At 47.8% G+C, this 14119-nt stretch overlaps 1 protein-coding gene across 2 annotated transcripts in view; it reads left to right on the forward strand.

The window, feature by feature from the left end:
• The window catches only part of PLXNA4 (plexin A4), a 418364-nt gene that overhangs the window by 237137 nt on the left and 167108 nt on the right, over nucleotides 1-14119 (forward strand). The window lies entirely within an intron of this gene.

Here is a 14119-nt window from a genome sequence, read left to right on the forward strand (position 1 = left end):
GACGCGGAGACGGAGGGCTTTGCTATCCTGAAAGCGGGAGCATGGCTGTCCCTCTCCCAAATTAGGTGCTGAGAGTGCAGCTAGAGGACGAAGCGCTCTATTTATCCACACGTCCGTTATTCCACCCGGCAGACTCCCGGCTGGTGCCCAAGACACACCCGCCTCCCCTTCTAGACGCCTGCCCTCTCTGGTCAGCCCGCCCCCACCCGGTGCAGCCTGAGGGTCCCCTCTCATCCCCCAGCTTGCAGAGAAAGTGCCAGGAGGGCAGTGCGAAGGGCCTCTGTATGGGCCTCGGTCTTGAGTGAGCTGTGGAGGCTCCGGTTGGTAGGTGTGGCGTGAGCAGGACAGCGGGAACCAGTGCCTGTGAGATATGCATGACAGATACCTGGAAACATAATGGCCATCTCCTACAAGCTGACTCCTGGGGTTTCCCCTCGGGGCTGAGGAAGAGAACCGCTCTTTTCTGAGGTGTTCCTCCAGCTGGCATGGCGCTGGGCACGTCTGGATAGTTCGTAGCCTTCTGGGATGCTGCCCGGCTTTCTCCAATCCTCAGGAATTCTGTGGGGCAGAGCTGGGCAGGGAACACACCCTCTCTCGTTCCTTATCTCAGTTGGGCGACCATGATATTCTCTCCAAGCAATTTTTGACGCTTTACTTTTTCTGAGGCAAGGACTTTCTCGAATGCGTTGGTTTCTGGTACTAATCTCTCCCAGAGTCGAGACCCCATGCCCCCTGGCCCTTGCCCACAGCCACTGGACGAGAGGTAGGAGATGGGGAGCAGGGTTAGGCAGCACCCCCCATGCGGCTGCCCTCAAGCATCTTGCACAAAATGCTCCTTTTGTCCAGCCCTCCCCCAAACCTATGAGCCCCAGTGATGTCATGATGGAGAGACTTGGTGGGGAGGGGAGTTACATGGGCCAAGAGGATCAGGGATGCAGCTGAGAAGGTGGCTCAAAATAGCTCATGGAGAACAGGCTTCTGCTTGACAGGCTGACAAGGATGTGCCTGGAGCCAAACACTCCTCTTTGAAAGCTCTGTCTCCTTCTAATTATGGATCTGTCAAGAGGAAGAGACGCCGGTGCCTGCTCGACCCCAGTGACCCTTCACTTTATGTGCAGACGGGAAAGGAAAGCTCGACCCCCATCAACAGGGCCAGAGCCTCATTGAGAAGACATCTGCCCACCCCCCATGCCTTCCAAGGGGACCGGAAGTTTCTTTGCCCAGCCTCTTGTTCCCTTCAGATGGATAAGAGAGCTCACCTGTGTCCCCAAGCAGGGACCCATCTCCCTGTTCTCAAAGCCCAGCAGAAAGAGCAGAGACCTCCTCCTCATCCAACAGTTAGATGGGAGGAAGAACTCGCTAGAACTTTCTTTGCCATCAGGGACTAACTTCATCTCTCTTTTGCATATGCAGGCCAAAATGGACCACGTGCTCTGATAAATTTTTTTGAAAGATTCGTTAACTTATACACAAAAATTCTTTTATAAGGATTTAAATTTAGTGTAACTTAACAGAATCATACAGACTTAAGATGGTATTTCCTCGCACAGAGTGCTCACCACTGCATCCCGAGAACCTAGATAGAGCATAGCGAGCCCTCAGCGCCTATTTACAAATGTGGCTGACTCTGGTACTGCGAGGTTGACCAATGAAATGTGTTCAGAGAGGGCCTTACTTTGCAGGCAAGTGGGATGTATATTGATCTTATTCTAGAAGAAGAATTTATTGCTTCAGAAGGTTTGGGGGTAGAGATGGAAATGAGAGATAGATATATATTATATACATATGTGTATATATATATAAATTTGTATATGTATAATTTTGATTCACACAACTGACGTAGCTCTTGGCACATCTCACCCCTAGATTCCACCCTCCTCTGGGGAATGTCAAACTATGGGATGCTCAGTGAGCAGACCTCGGGGGCCATCCTTAGCTGCTGGATGGTGGGCTGAGGGCCTGGGCTTGCACGGCTGCTTCCTTTTCTCTCTCCTTCCTTCTGCCATTCCTTCTTTACTCTCTTCCCGCCACGAAACTTATGGAGTTCCCACTCTGGGCTGAGCTCTAGGCATAGACCCTGGAGGAACGCTGTGGAATAAGACCTACAAGTGGTTTACCTTCTAGCAGGAGAAACAGACAATAAGTAATCAGCTATAATTTCAAGTTGTGTAATAAAGAAAAATAAAACTGGGCAAGGGAATGGAGACTGACTAGGGCTGGGAGCCATTAGAATTAGGAAGGTCAGGGAAAGCCTGTCTAAAGAGAGATGCCATTTGAGTACGAGGCCTGCAAGAAGTGAGGGAGCTGCCGTGAGAAGTTCCCTGGGGAAGCATCCTGAGCGGACAGAGGAGTCCTGAGGCAGAGCCAGAGGCTGGAGGCATGGCGGGAAGGCTAGAAAGACAAGCGTGAAATGAGCAAAGAGGAGAGTGGGGGTGGATGAGTGTAGAGAGGAGGCCGGATCATGCAGGGCATGGAAATGCCTGGAACCCATTATTCAAGGGCTTTCTTTAGTGTGGGTTCAGAGGTATATTAGTTCTTCTGATCAGAGAAGCAGATGATAGATGACAGATGATAGATGGATAGATGATAGATGATAGATAGATAATAGAATGAATAGAGATGGATGGATGGATGGATGGATGGATGGATGGATGGATGGATGGATGGAAGACAGATAGATAGATAGATAGATGATGATGATGAATAGATAGATAGATGAAATAGATAGATGGGAGCGAACGAACAGACAGACAGACAGAACAGACAGACAGACAGACAGACAGACAGATAGATAGATAGATAGATAGATGATAGATAGATAGATAGATACACACACTATAAGGGATTGCCTCACACAATTATGGAGGCTGAGAAGTCCAAGGTCTGTACTGAACAACCTGGAAACCCAGGAGAGCCAATAACTAATTCTAGCCCAAGTCCAAAGGCCTGACACCCAGGAGAGCCAACAGTGTAAGTTCGATTCCAAGTCTGAGTCTAAAGGCAGGAGAAGACTGATGTCCCAGCTCTAAGACAGACAGAGAGAGATTCTCTCTTACTCTGCCTTTTTGTTCTTTTCAGGCCTTCAACAATATCGGATGAGGCCCACACACATTGGAGAGGGCCATCTGCTTTAAAGAGTTTCGATGTTAATCTCACCCAGAAACAACCTCACAGACACACCCAGAAATAACGTTTAACCAAATATCTGGGCATCCCATGGCCCAGTCAAATTGACTCATAAAATTCACTATCACACAAAGCGACTCCATCCAAGGTCTGTAGAAGGGAAGAGAGACTGGGTCAGGGTAATAGGAAGGGCTGCCTTGTCTGAGACGTCAACTTCTGTGGCATCCACTGCCTCCCTGGGGGCTCTGCACACCATGTCCATCCCCTCTCCTTTCACAAAGCCAGCTGTAACATCAGAGAATGACCTGCTGGGTTTCCTTGTAGTCATTTCCTAGAGCTGCTGCAACAAAGTACCACAAACTGGGTGGCTTGAAATAACAAAAATTGATTGCCTCCCAGTTCTGGAGGCTAGCAGTCTAAAATCAAGGTGTCAGCAGGACCGCGATACCTCTGAGACTCTAGGAGAGGGTCCTTCCTTGCCCTTCCAGCTTCTGATGATGGCCGTCCGTCCTTGACATTCGTTGGCTTGCAGCCGCGTCACTCCAATCTCTGCCTCCATCTTCACATGGCATTTTCCTCTCTTTATAAAGACATCAGTAATTTTAGATTAAGACCCAGGATTAATAACCTCATCTTGTCCTGATTCCATCTTCCCAGGCCCAATGTCCAAATAAAGTCACATTCACAGGTACTGGGGGTTAGGACTTCAACATATCTTTTGAAGGAACACAATTCAACCCATAACACGTGTCTTCCTGAGCACCTCATAGGAGCCAGAGACATGTCCTTTATTAAAATTGCAAGAATTTTACTTCCGTCTTTCAATTATTACCAACAAACCTACTAACCATAGAGGGCCAGGCACCCCAAAACTTCCTTTGAAGCTCTGGATCCTCCTTGTCCATAACCCAAATCCAAGGGAAATTGTTGGCACCCTAGAAGCTACTCTGAGAGGTTGAATGGTTAAATCGGAGCCACACAATGAGGGGTTCTGTCTTCTCCTGGGCCAGCTAAAAGTTATCCAGAAGAATGGGCAATTTGGAGGAGCCCTGGAGGTGACAGTTAATGGGGACAGATGTCTGAGCTGCCAGAAGAGTGTTTGGGGCAATTGGCCTGTTGGAGAACCCCACCAAAATTCCAGCTGGAGAAGAAAAGGCTGCTGTCCTTTTATGTTCTCCATGGAAGGCTTGTGTTCTTGACCTTAATCTTTTTCCTGAGGACATGAGAAAGGCTTCCGAGTTGGAGTTTGTTTCCTGTCACCCATCACCCAACACTCAGACACCTTTCAGGAGTCTGTGATGCTATGTTTGGGCAAAATTCAGTTCTCACTCATTTCCTGGTGCCTCTGCCATCCTGCAGCCTTCAGAGAGAATCCTCCCAGAATAAATTCTGGGTGCAGGTATCTCTTCCGTTAGCACTGGAGAAAGGCTATTTAATCTGCAAAATTACTTTAAAGTTATCAGGAGAGGCTCTCCAATTCTGAACGTTTTTAATAGCTAACACTCATTCCTTTCCCAATGCAAAGAAGAGAGATTTATTCTGGCCAGTTTATCCCAAGTAAATCTTGGATATCTCGGTTTTACATTTTAACAAGAAACAAGCACTTTATAATAACTGCTCAGATTAAACTCCAGCATACGCTCAAACCATTAACCTGAAGGAATTGTAACGATAAATTAAACATATTAATGAAGCTGTACTACAAGCTCAAAATTTGTTAGGTAAATTGTAGCATTATTAACAACCAACTTGACTTATCACAATCTATCATCGAAGGGAAATGAACTAAAACAGTGATTACATGACAAGCAAACCATGCTAGAATAAATAAAAATAGAAATGATTGTTAACAGGAAATGCAAATCCGCTAGGACATTTTCATGGAAAGGTCAAACCTGGCAGATCTTATAAATTTTCCTCTTTTTCTCTCCCATTTTCCCTCCTCTCCTTTCCGCTTTCTCCTCTTCTTCCCGTCCATCCATTCCTTTCCTCTCCTCTCAGGAGGATCTTAGGGTCTCGGTTTGGGGTTACAGTTCAGCTTCCTTGCCCTCAGTTTTCCATGAACTTTGTAGAGGGAGCCTGGTTTTTGTGCACAGTGTAAATCTCTCCGGGGCCCAGGTTGCCCATTGTTTTCCTGTCTCTGATGGTCCCTGCATGGCTCAGCACAGCCCGGCTCCTTCTCGACCCTCAGGCATATGTTGCGATTATTTGCAGCTGAATTAGTTTGGAGTCTTGTAGAATGGCGGGACCTTATGCCTGGAGGAACCACAGAGACATGAGGTCCTCGCTTCCAGATGAGGGACCTGAGGCACAGAGGGTGACATATCTTTCCCACAGCCACACGGATACATAAATAAATAGATAGATAGATAGATAGATAGATAGATAGATAGATAGATAGATAGATAGATAGATAGATAAAAAGCAAAAAGATAACTTGCCAGTCTTCCCAACATGACATATCGATACATGAGATGACAAATTTCTCAATCCCGGGTTCAGAGATTTTTTTCGGAACCTGGCGGACTGAGTGGTCACAATCTGAAGAGGGCCCATGCTATAGTGGCCAGTCTCCCTGGTGCAGTGACACCCCACACGGCAGAAGCCCTGTCTAGGAAAGGAACCCCTGCTCTGGAGGGAGGGTCTGCCTAAAATTGTCACGAGAGATTTCAGGTGGACCCAGTCAGGTGTCTGGGTTGGCAGTTGGGTATTGAAGACTTTGGGGACACCAATGCCTAACTCCTCAGCATCGTGAGGGTTCGATGAGATGATAGAAGTACAATCCGCTTTGTAAAACTAAAACCTAAATGGGCTGTGTGGTCTCGGGGTGATTCTTACTGGCATGTCAACACACCCCATCGCTACATTGTCTGAAGAAGAACTGAGTAAAAATTCTTTCCACCATCAATCCCGCCTCTTCCTTTCCATCGTAGATAGACTAAGGCAGTTCCCCAACGTAGGGGCGGGGTGATGAGAGAGAGGGAAATGTTAGGACAGTAGAAAGGAGAAGAGAAGAGATGAGAGAGAAATAAAGCAACTGCGAGAAGCTTTTGTGTTGTCTTCTGCTGGAGCGACAGTCTGAGCCTCTGTGATTGGACAACTGAACCTCGCGGGCAGGAGCTTGAGAAGTCAGCAGTCAGACAAGACAGAGCCTCAGGCTCTCCAGCCAGTGCCACAGAGGCACACAGAGAGGTATCGTGCAATCCACAGGGCTAGAAGCTTTAGGTCTCCTGCTTACATCCCTCGACCTATCAGCTTCCTGTTCCCACCATGGCATCTGCGTGTTGGGTTTCATGAATCATCCCCTGGCTGTCAGCAGTGTACACATACGGGTAATTTACGGCCAGGTTGGAGGTGTGGGAGGGAAGATGGGCTGGACAAGGTGAATTCGCAGGATCACAGCTCAGTGGTCACCTGAGTTATGAGGCTCTCTTTCCATAGATCTCTTCCCTCCATGAATTTCCATTATGTCACCCAGTGTACTTCATCAGTGCCAGAGGAGAATTCACCAGTATAAGTGTGCCCCCCTCCCCAACCCTCGTGTTTCTGATTGCAAGGCCCCTCTGCCTTACATCACCTAGAGGGAACCTCCAAGAGGTGATGGATTAACTGTCCTGTTTAAAGTCTGAGTAGATCTATAAGCCACAGGAAGTCAAAACCCAGAAAAGTGATATCCAAACCTGCTTTCCTCCTGAATGTCTCTGGTTGATTTGAAAAGTAACTCAATGATCGCCTCTATCCCCAAAGCAAAATAAGCCGCAATAGTTTAAAAATGCATATAGAATCTGATGTTCATAAGAGGAAGGGACGAGTGTCTTAAACTAAGCGAACAATAGTAATAGAGTGACTCAGCTCCTAAATGGCCAGACACCATTTGGGGGTTGAGCTTGGAAGAAAGGCTCTGGGAAGTTGGAATCGAATCAGACTCACTTGCTGGGGAGGGAGTTGTGGTTCAGGACACTCGGCCAGCGGTGCTTCTTGTCCTGTGATAGAAGTGGGCCCTCGTGCATCCTGGCGCCCCATCTAAGATAATGGAGATGAATAAGGTAGCCTTCTCAGGAAATATGAACTCAAGCTTCTGTCTATCTGGTTTCCAGACTAAATGCAAATTGAGGCTCAGACCAGAGTGCCTACCTGCAAAGATTTTCAGATTTCTCTGGCATGTTCCTTTTACAAACCCTTTTCCTTACCATATTCATTTCGATTGCACGTTGTTGTTTTTTTTCTCACTATGATTCCACTATTATTGTGCCCAATTTGGTGATTGGTAGAAGAGGGGGCTGGAAACTGAATGATAATTTGCTCAGATATCAACACAGTTGGATAGATAAACAAATAGACCAGCCTCTGCTTGTTCTTCTGGGAGTGGAGCTCTAGGGCTTCCTCCAGTGACTCCTCCCCACACGGCTCCCCCATGCTCAGCTGGGCAACCTCTCCAGGAACTTGGAACTGTGTGGGAGGCTGGTGACCTGCACACAGGTCTCCCCAGTACTCATACCTTGGATCTCTCCAAAGTGCTTTCTGCAGTTCTCCACCCCCGACCCATAGAAATATCTTTGAAATCTAGTCTTGAATGTTCACCAGACTCTGACGTGTGTCCCCAGGGCTTCCTCCTGCCTGTCGACCTGCCTTCCTGCAGGTCTGTCTGCCAGTGCATGCCGAGGTAGCAAACACACGGGGTGCAGCAACACTTCAGCTCAGCGCTGCTTTGAACAAGCCCTACCGGGGGGTCAGAAATGTGGCGAGCAGATGTCAGAGGTGACCCACCATCTGCTGTTTATGGGAGTTGCTCATTCCCCGGGTTGGGGAATGTGCTCATGTGTACGGAGCCTACCACAGCCAGTGCAATGAGCATCCAAGATGTTGTCACCGGTATCTCTCTGGGAATTGGACCATGATTTTTTAAAAAATAAAAAAAGCTTGCCTAGAACACAGACACACTGGGGTAGCTGTAGATCTTACGTTCATGTAGTTCCTGGGTTCGACATCCTTGCCTTCAGCGGCTTGGCAGATAGAAAAATAACAGTTTGTTTTGTGCGTGATCAGAGCTAACTTAACCAACCCCTGCCAAGCTCTTCTCTTTGTCAAAAGAGCTAGCGGAGAGCGAGGGCATCATAAGCGTGTGTGAGGGAGGCAGCAGGAGAGCCAGGTGAGGAGAGACGGGAGACAGGGAAATGCTGGTCGCTGTGTGTGGAGTGAGTGGTGTGAGTGCCGGCATCCCACAGCCTCTCAAGGACAGAGATGGGGACAGTGGCTGGGAGGGGGTTGCCAGGAATAAGGAGACTTGGAGCAACGAGCCATAGAGCCAGCCGCTGGCTCTCCCTGGAGACCCCCTTGTGCCTCTTCCTCCTGGAGCAGTCATTCTCATCTTCAGTAAGCACAGAGATCGCCTAGAGGATTTGTCATATACCCATTGCTGGCCTCATCCTCAAAGTTTTTGAATCCGTAGGTCAGCTGCAAGGCTAAGAATCTGCATTTCTAATCAGTTTCCAGATGCTCTTAGTCAGGGCCCACACTCAGAACCACTGCAGCAGGCCAGCCTGAAAGCCGATGTGACTTAAACGCTTCTAATCCAGGAAGTCACAAAAGGCCGTGTGTTAACTGTGCTCTCACACGGCGTCCACCAGAAGAAATACCTTCATCCATGTGAAATGCTTGGGCAAGCACTAAGCCTCTAGACCCTCTCTCCTCTTGCAATCAGAAGGAAGGACGGGAAAGGAGCGCTTTCATTTGGGGTGTGGTGGGTTGGGTTGTATGCCCCCAAAAGAAATGTTGAAATCCTAACTTTCAGTATCTGAACGTGACCTGCTTTGGAAACAAAGTCTGCAGGATGTAATCAAGTTGTTTAGATATAATCGAAGTCATGAAGAGTTAGACTGGGATCTAAATTCAATGACTGGTGTGTTTTACAAGAAAAGGGGGTGGGAGATTTGGATACAGGGACAGAGAGACACAGTGAAAAATGCCATGTGACGATGGAGGCAGAGATTGAATTTATGCTGCCACAATCAAGGAACGCCAAGGATCACCAGCAGCCACCAGACGCTAGGACCAAGCAAAGAAGTGTTCTTCCCTGGAACCTTCAGAGGGAACATGGCCCTAACAACACCTTAATCTCAGTATCCGAAGCTCCAGACCCGTGAGGGAATGAATTTGTTGTTTTAAGCTACTCAGACTGTAGTAATTCGCGATGGCGGATTTGCTCAGAGGCCACAAGAGGAATGGAAGCTTTGTCACACTGGGTGGCTGGGAAGGCAGGGGACGGAGAGCGGGCGAGGGAAGGGGATGGAGCGTGGCTGCCACCCGCACCGTCCTAGCAGAGCCCTTGACCAGGGTCAGGGGAAGGTGCTGGGCTCTTCAAGAGTTTTGATAGAATGGAAGGAAGGTTAGGATGACATCTGGGCAGGCTGAGAAAACCTCCTTAAAGAGCAAGGAGCCCAGGGATCTTAGCACACCAAGGAAATTAGCATAAGGAAGAAAGAAAAAAATGGTCTTTTGTGAATGCAGAGCTTAACCTTCATGGCGGAGGAACGCAGTGGTGATGAGTTTGAAGAGTGGGAAACGGGTCGAGAGAGTAAGTAATTATGCGCGGCCTGAGAACAGATTTTACTGTGGAGAAGCCCTTGTCTCAGGACCTGGGATGGCGTAGTTTGTTTCTCAATCGGGGGTTCCATGGCCACTGGGTGGGCATCGCCTTGGTGCTTTATTTAAAATGAGCTCCGCCGCGGCCATGCTGAGTGAGAATTCAAGTGGACGGGGCCTAAGAATCTGCATTGTCCCCAACTCCACAGGTAGATTTCATGCCCACAAGGTCTGAAACAGTTGCTGCAGATGCGTCATAAATGTTAATAGGCTTTCATCTTTCTAGATAAAATTAGGGGAAAACGGAAATGGAAAAGAGAGGGAGATGGAGTTTCAGAAGAGTTTTTGTTTAGCTCGCCGCCAAATTATCTCGCCCAGGACCTCTATGTGAGCCACCCTAGGGTGCCTGTGGACACACCGTCCGTCCGTCCCATAGTTGGAATAGTCCTGGCCAGTGTTGCAGGGCCACGCGCCACAGAACTAGAGTCACTGGCCCGTCGCAGCTCTGCCACCTACTGGCTCTAAGAGGAGGTGCAGAATTCAATGTAGAGTTCACGCTGGATAAGGAAGAGCTTAAGAATGATACGCACACACACAACATGCATACACACACACACACACACACACACACTCACACACACACTCACACACTCACCCCACACACCAGGGCTCTCCTGGCCTGGGTAGAGCACAGCAGCAGCTGTTGGTTCACCTGTTGTCACAAGTACAGATGCTCTAGATTTCTCCATTCAGGGATGGGTGAGATTGGGGGGGATGGAGGGATAAGAAGGAAAAAGGAAAGCAAAGCGCCTGCTGATAACCAGAGGCTCTGAAAAGCCTTCCTCTCCTTCCTGCCTTCCTTCCTTCCTTCCTGTTTTCCAGTAAAGAACACAGGCGGTAAAGAGTTAGTGAGAGTCATGGAAACGCTCACTCTGCAGGGGTGGGGGAGGGAAAGGCAAGCAGCTGAGGCCTTCCTGGCTCTGGCCCAGGGGAAGCGGGCGAGGAAGGAGGGTGTGAGCGGAGAGGCTGTGAGCGACTGACCCTCCCTGAGCGTGGCTCGCCTGGTATCCAGAGCAAACGAGCTAAGACTACTATCGTGTCCTTCCCTTGAGGCTCTGGCTGCTGGCCAGTATTTCAGTCTTTTCTGCCTCAGTTTCCCCTTTAGTGAGCAGACAGGGCTATGGCATGAATAAATGGATGCCATTGCCTTCAGAACCCTTCCCGGGTGTTAGGGCCAAGGCTGACCTTCCCTGGTGCTCAGAAGGGCAGAGATGTGTACAGGTGTCATCTATGTGGCTAGGGAGGGCTCCAGAACCCCTGCAGCTGCTCAGAGGAGTGTTGTCCCCTGACTGTCTACCCTCCTGTCTGTCCACCTGCAGTCCCGCTTGTGTACATGATGAGCTTCTGACCTTGCCTCATCTCGGGCCATGACCTTATGTCAAAACCACCCAGTTTTGAGTTTTATTGACTGGGTTATCTCAGGTCTTCAGGGAAAACACAGCTCATAGCCATTTCCAGGAGTTGCAGGTTCTGGCACTCTGAGAATGCTCTCTGGCCTGCAAACTCTGCCCACCTGCCTGCCCCGCCCCCTTCTCTCTGCCAGGCTCTTTCTTTTCTCCACCCCCTGCTCCTGGCTTTCTTTCCTGCCCCCTTCTGAAGCTGCCTGTAATCTGAGCCAGCTGAGGGAGGGAACAGACTGAGGGTCCCTGGGGCTGGTTTCCAGGCGGTGAGTGCTTTGCTTGTGCTGCCGCACTTTGCTCTTGCTGCACATGATGTGGTCAGCGTGATATTACTATGGGTTGGCAAGGACAAGCAAATAAATACTGAGTGCCACAAAAAAATGCAATCAGTGCGCACTTGGGATCCAGCTCTACTGAAATGCGGACCGTAGGTGCAGTCCAATCCAACCTAATCCAACCCAACCCAACTCAATCCAACTCAATCCTCCAACAAATCCAACATAACCCAACCCCATCCATTCTCCAGTCCAACAAATCCAACATCAACCCAGCCCAAACCCAACCCCATCAACCCAATCCAATTGATCCAACTAATCCCAAAGCCCAATCTCCAAAATCAATCCAACAAACCCAACATAACTCAACCTAAACCCAATTCAACTTAGCCACCCAATCCAACCCAATCAAAATCCCAACAACCCAATCCAAATCAATCCAATCCAATACAACCCAACTCAATCCAACCCAACCAAATCCAATCCAACCCAATCCAACCCAACCCAATACAACACAACACAACACAACACAATACAAAACAACTCAACCCAACCGAATACAAAATAAAAGAACTAAGCCCAAGCAACAGGAATTTTTATAACACTCTATTTACTCATCTCCCTCTGAACTGATGGAACTGGGGAGGTGTGAGACCAAGCACTGGATTTTCCTTCATCCCTTACTTACAGGATTGTTGACAGAAAGTGAACGCCAAGGCAGCATCGTGAGGGCAGTAGGCTCAGGAGTAAAAAGACCTTATGGAACTACAATGGTGGCATGAATATGAGCAGTCATTTAAGATCTGGGTTTTCGCTCCTCATCTGTTGGAGGGCTGGGGCCTAAAGACACTACTAAACTAGCTCGTCACACCAATATGAGGGTGCACGACAATAATGGACATGAAATCTTTTTCAAAGTTAGAAATGCTAAGCTATTGTTAGTTGAGTAACTGCTTTATAGGCAAGAGTTAAATCTATGTTTCAATTTCTTGGCCCGGAGGCTGATGAAAGTTTAGGATCTCAACAGAAGAATCGCTAAAATAAAATGCTGGTACCGAGTCTACTATTTTCCATGATTCTAAATCGGTTGATTCCTTTTATATTAAGAACGTCAAAGTCTTCCAAAACTCCAGGTAGAGAGTTTGTTGTGAAGAAATGTGTTCTTCCCTGAACCCGAACAAGACGTTGGCTATAAGAGAACTGGGAGAAAGTGGATTATTCAATATGGTCCACCTACCGACACAGTCGGCAGCCGCATGGTGGTGGAGACAATAAGTAGTTTCTCAACTTTGTGAAAGGGATGAAAACGCTCATCTTCAAGGTCTCATAGCAGATTCTCCCAGTTGCAAAAATAGGGTGAAGATTATCATCTCCATTTTGCAAAAATCAGATTATATCAGAAGATTACGCTTCCCCTTTGCCTACAGATTAAAGCCCGGTGCTTTGAAGAGTATTCCAGGGTCTCTTATAGCTGCATCCAACCTGCCATCCCAAGGCCTTCCTCCTACCGTGTCCTTTTAAAGTCGCATGCCCCGGCCATAGCTCCCCGTTGCACACAATGACACTCTCCTCCATCCCTGCCTTTTCTTATGCCAGCCAGTGTGAGGACACGTTCTTCCTCACAGCTCTTTCTTTTTGAAAGTCAGCTCGTATTATCATTTCTTAAAGGGCCCTCCTCAGCATTAACCATGCTTTCCTTTTCATGGACACACGCAACTTGGTATTTCCATGTGCTTCATTCAGGAGGAGCTTGGTGTGTGGGGCAGGGCATATTGGCAGATCTGGTAAAAAAAATTCTGAATCTATAACTCGTTAGCTGTATTGACTTCAGACATGTGATTTAGTCTCATTTACACATAAACATGAATAAAAATAATCATCCTCTTAATCTCATCAGAATTGTAGGTCACATGTTAAATCCACAAGTGTTTATTGTGCACTATGTGTGGTGTGAATTAACTTAGAAAATAAATGCGAAACTGCCTTCTAAATTGTGTTTTGTATCTTAGTTGTTTTAGACAAGAAACCCTTGAGCCCAATTCCCTTCGAATCCTTTGTAATACTCCCTTTGAGTCCTCCATAGCGGGATTTTACACAGTAGGTGCTCAGTTAATGTTCAGCAATGATGTGAACCAGAGAAAATGAATCTCTCAGAGATCACACACAGAAGGCCAGCGTGAGAGACCCTCTGGTCCTCCGTCTCCCAGGCCTCGGTCACAGAAATCTCTCCCCTGCTCCCAGATGCTCTGACCTGCTCATCTTAGGTATCAAATTAAAAAGTCAGGGAGGGGTAGCTATGGATGAAGAGCACGGTTTTCTACTTGATAAACAATATGCTTGGGAGAATGGAAGATAAGATTATTCTCAGTTATCTGACACCTTTATTTATGTAGTGTTAATAATAATAATAATAATAATAATAATAATAATAATAATAAATTTCTCCAAAGTGCTCGCAGTCCATTGGAAGCTGAGGAAACAATTACCTGCTTAGAAATTCAGGAGGAAATTAAGTGACGCGAGACAATTCTGTCGCAGGCTTCTTTCGTCTCCCTCACTTGGCAGCACGGCAAGCTGACATGAGCAGCGTCCAACAGGGCTGAAAAGGAACAAAGAGGTGTTTCCATCCAACCTTGTGCAGGTGTCCCTACGTCAAGGGACAGGACATAAAGTCCA

This window comes from Pteropus medius, unplaced genomic scaffold (assembly GCF_902729225.1).
Source record: "Pteropus medius unplaced genomic scaffold, Ma_sr-lr_union100, whole genome shotgun sequence".
Lineage (NCBI taxonomy): Eukaryota > Metazoa > Chordata > Mammalia > Chiroptera > Pteropodidae > Pteropus > Pteropus medius.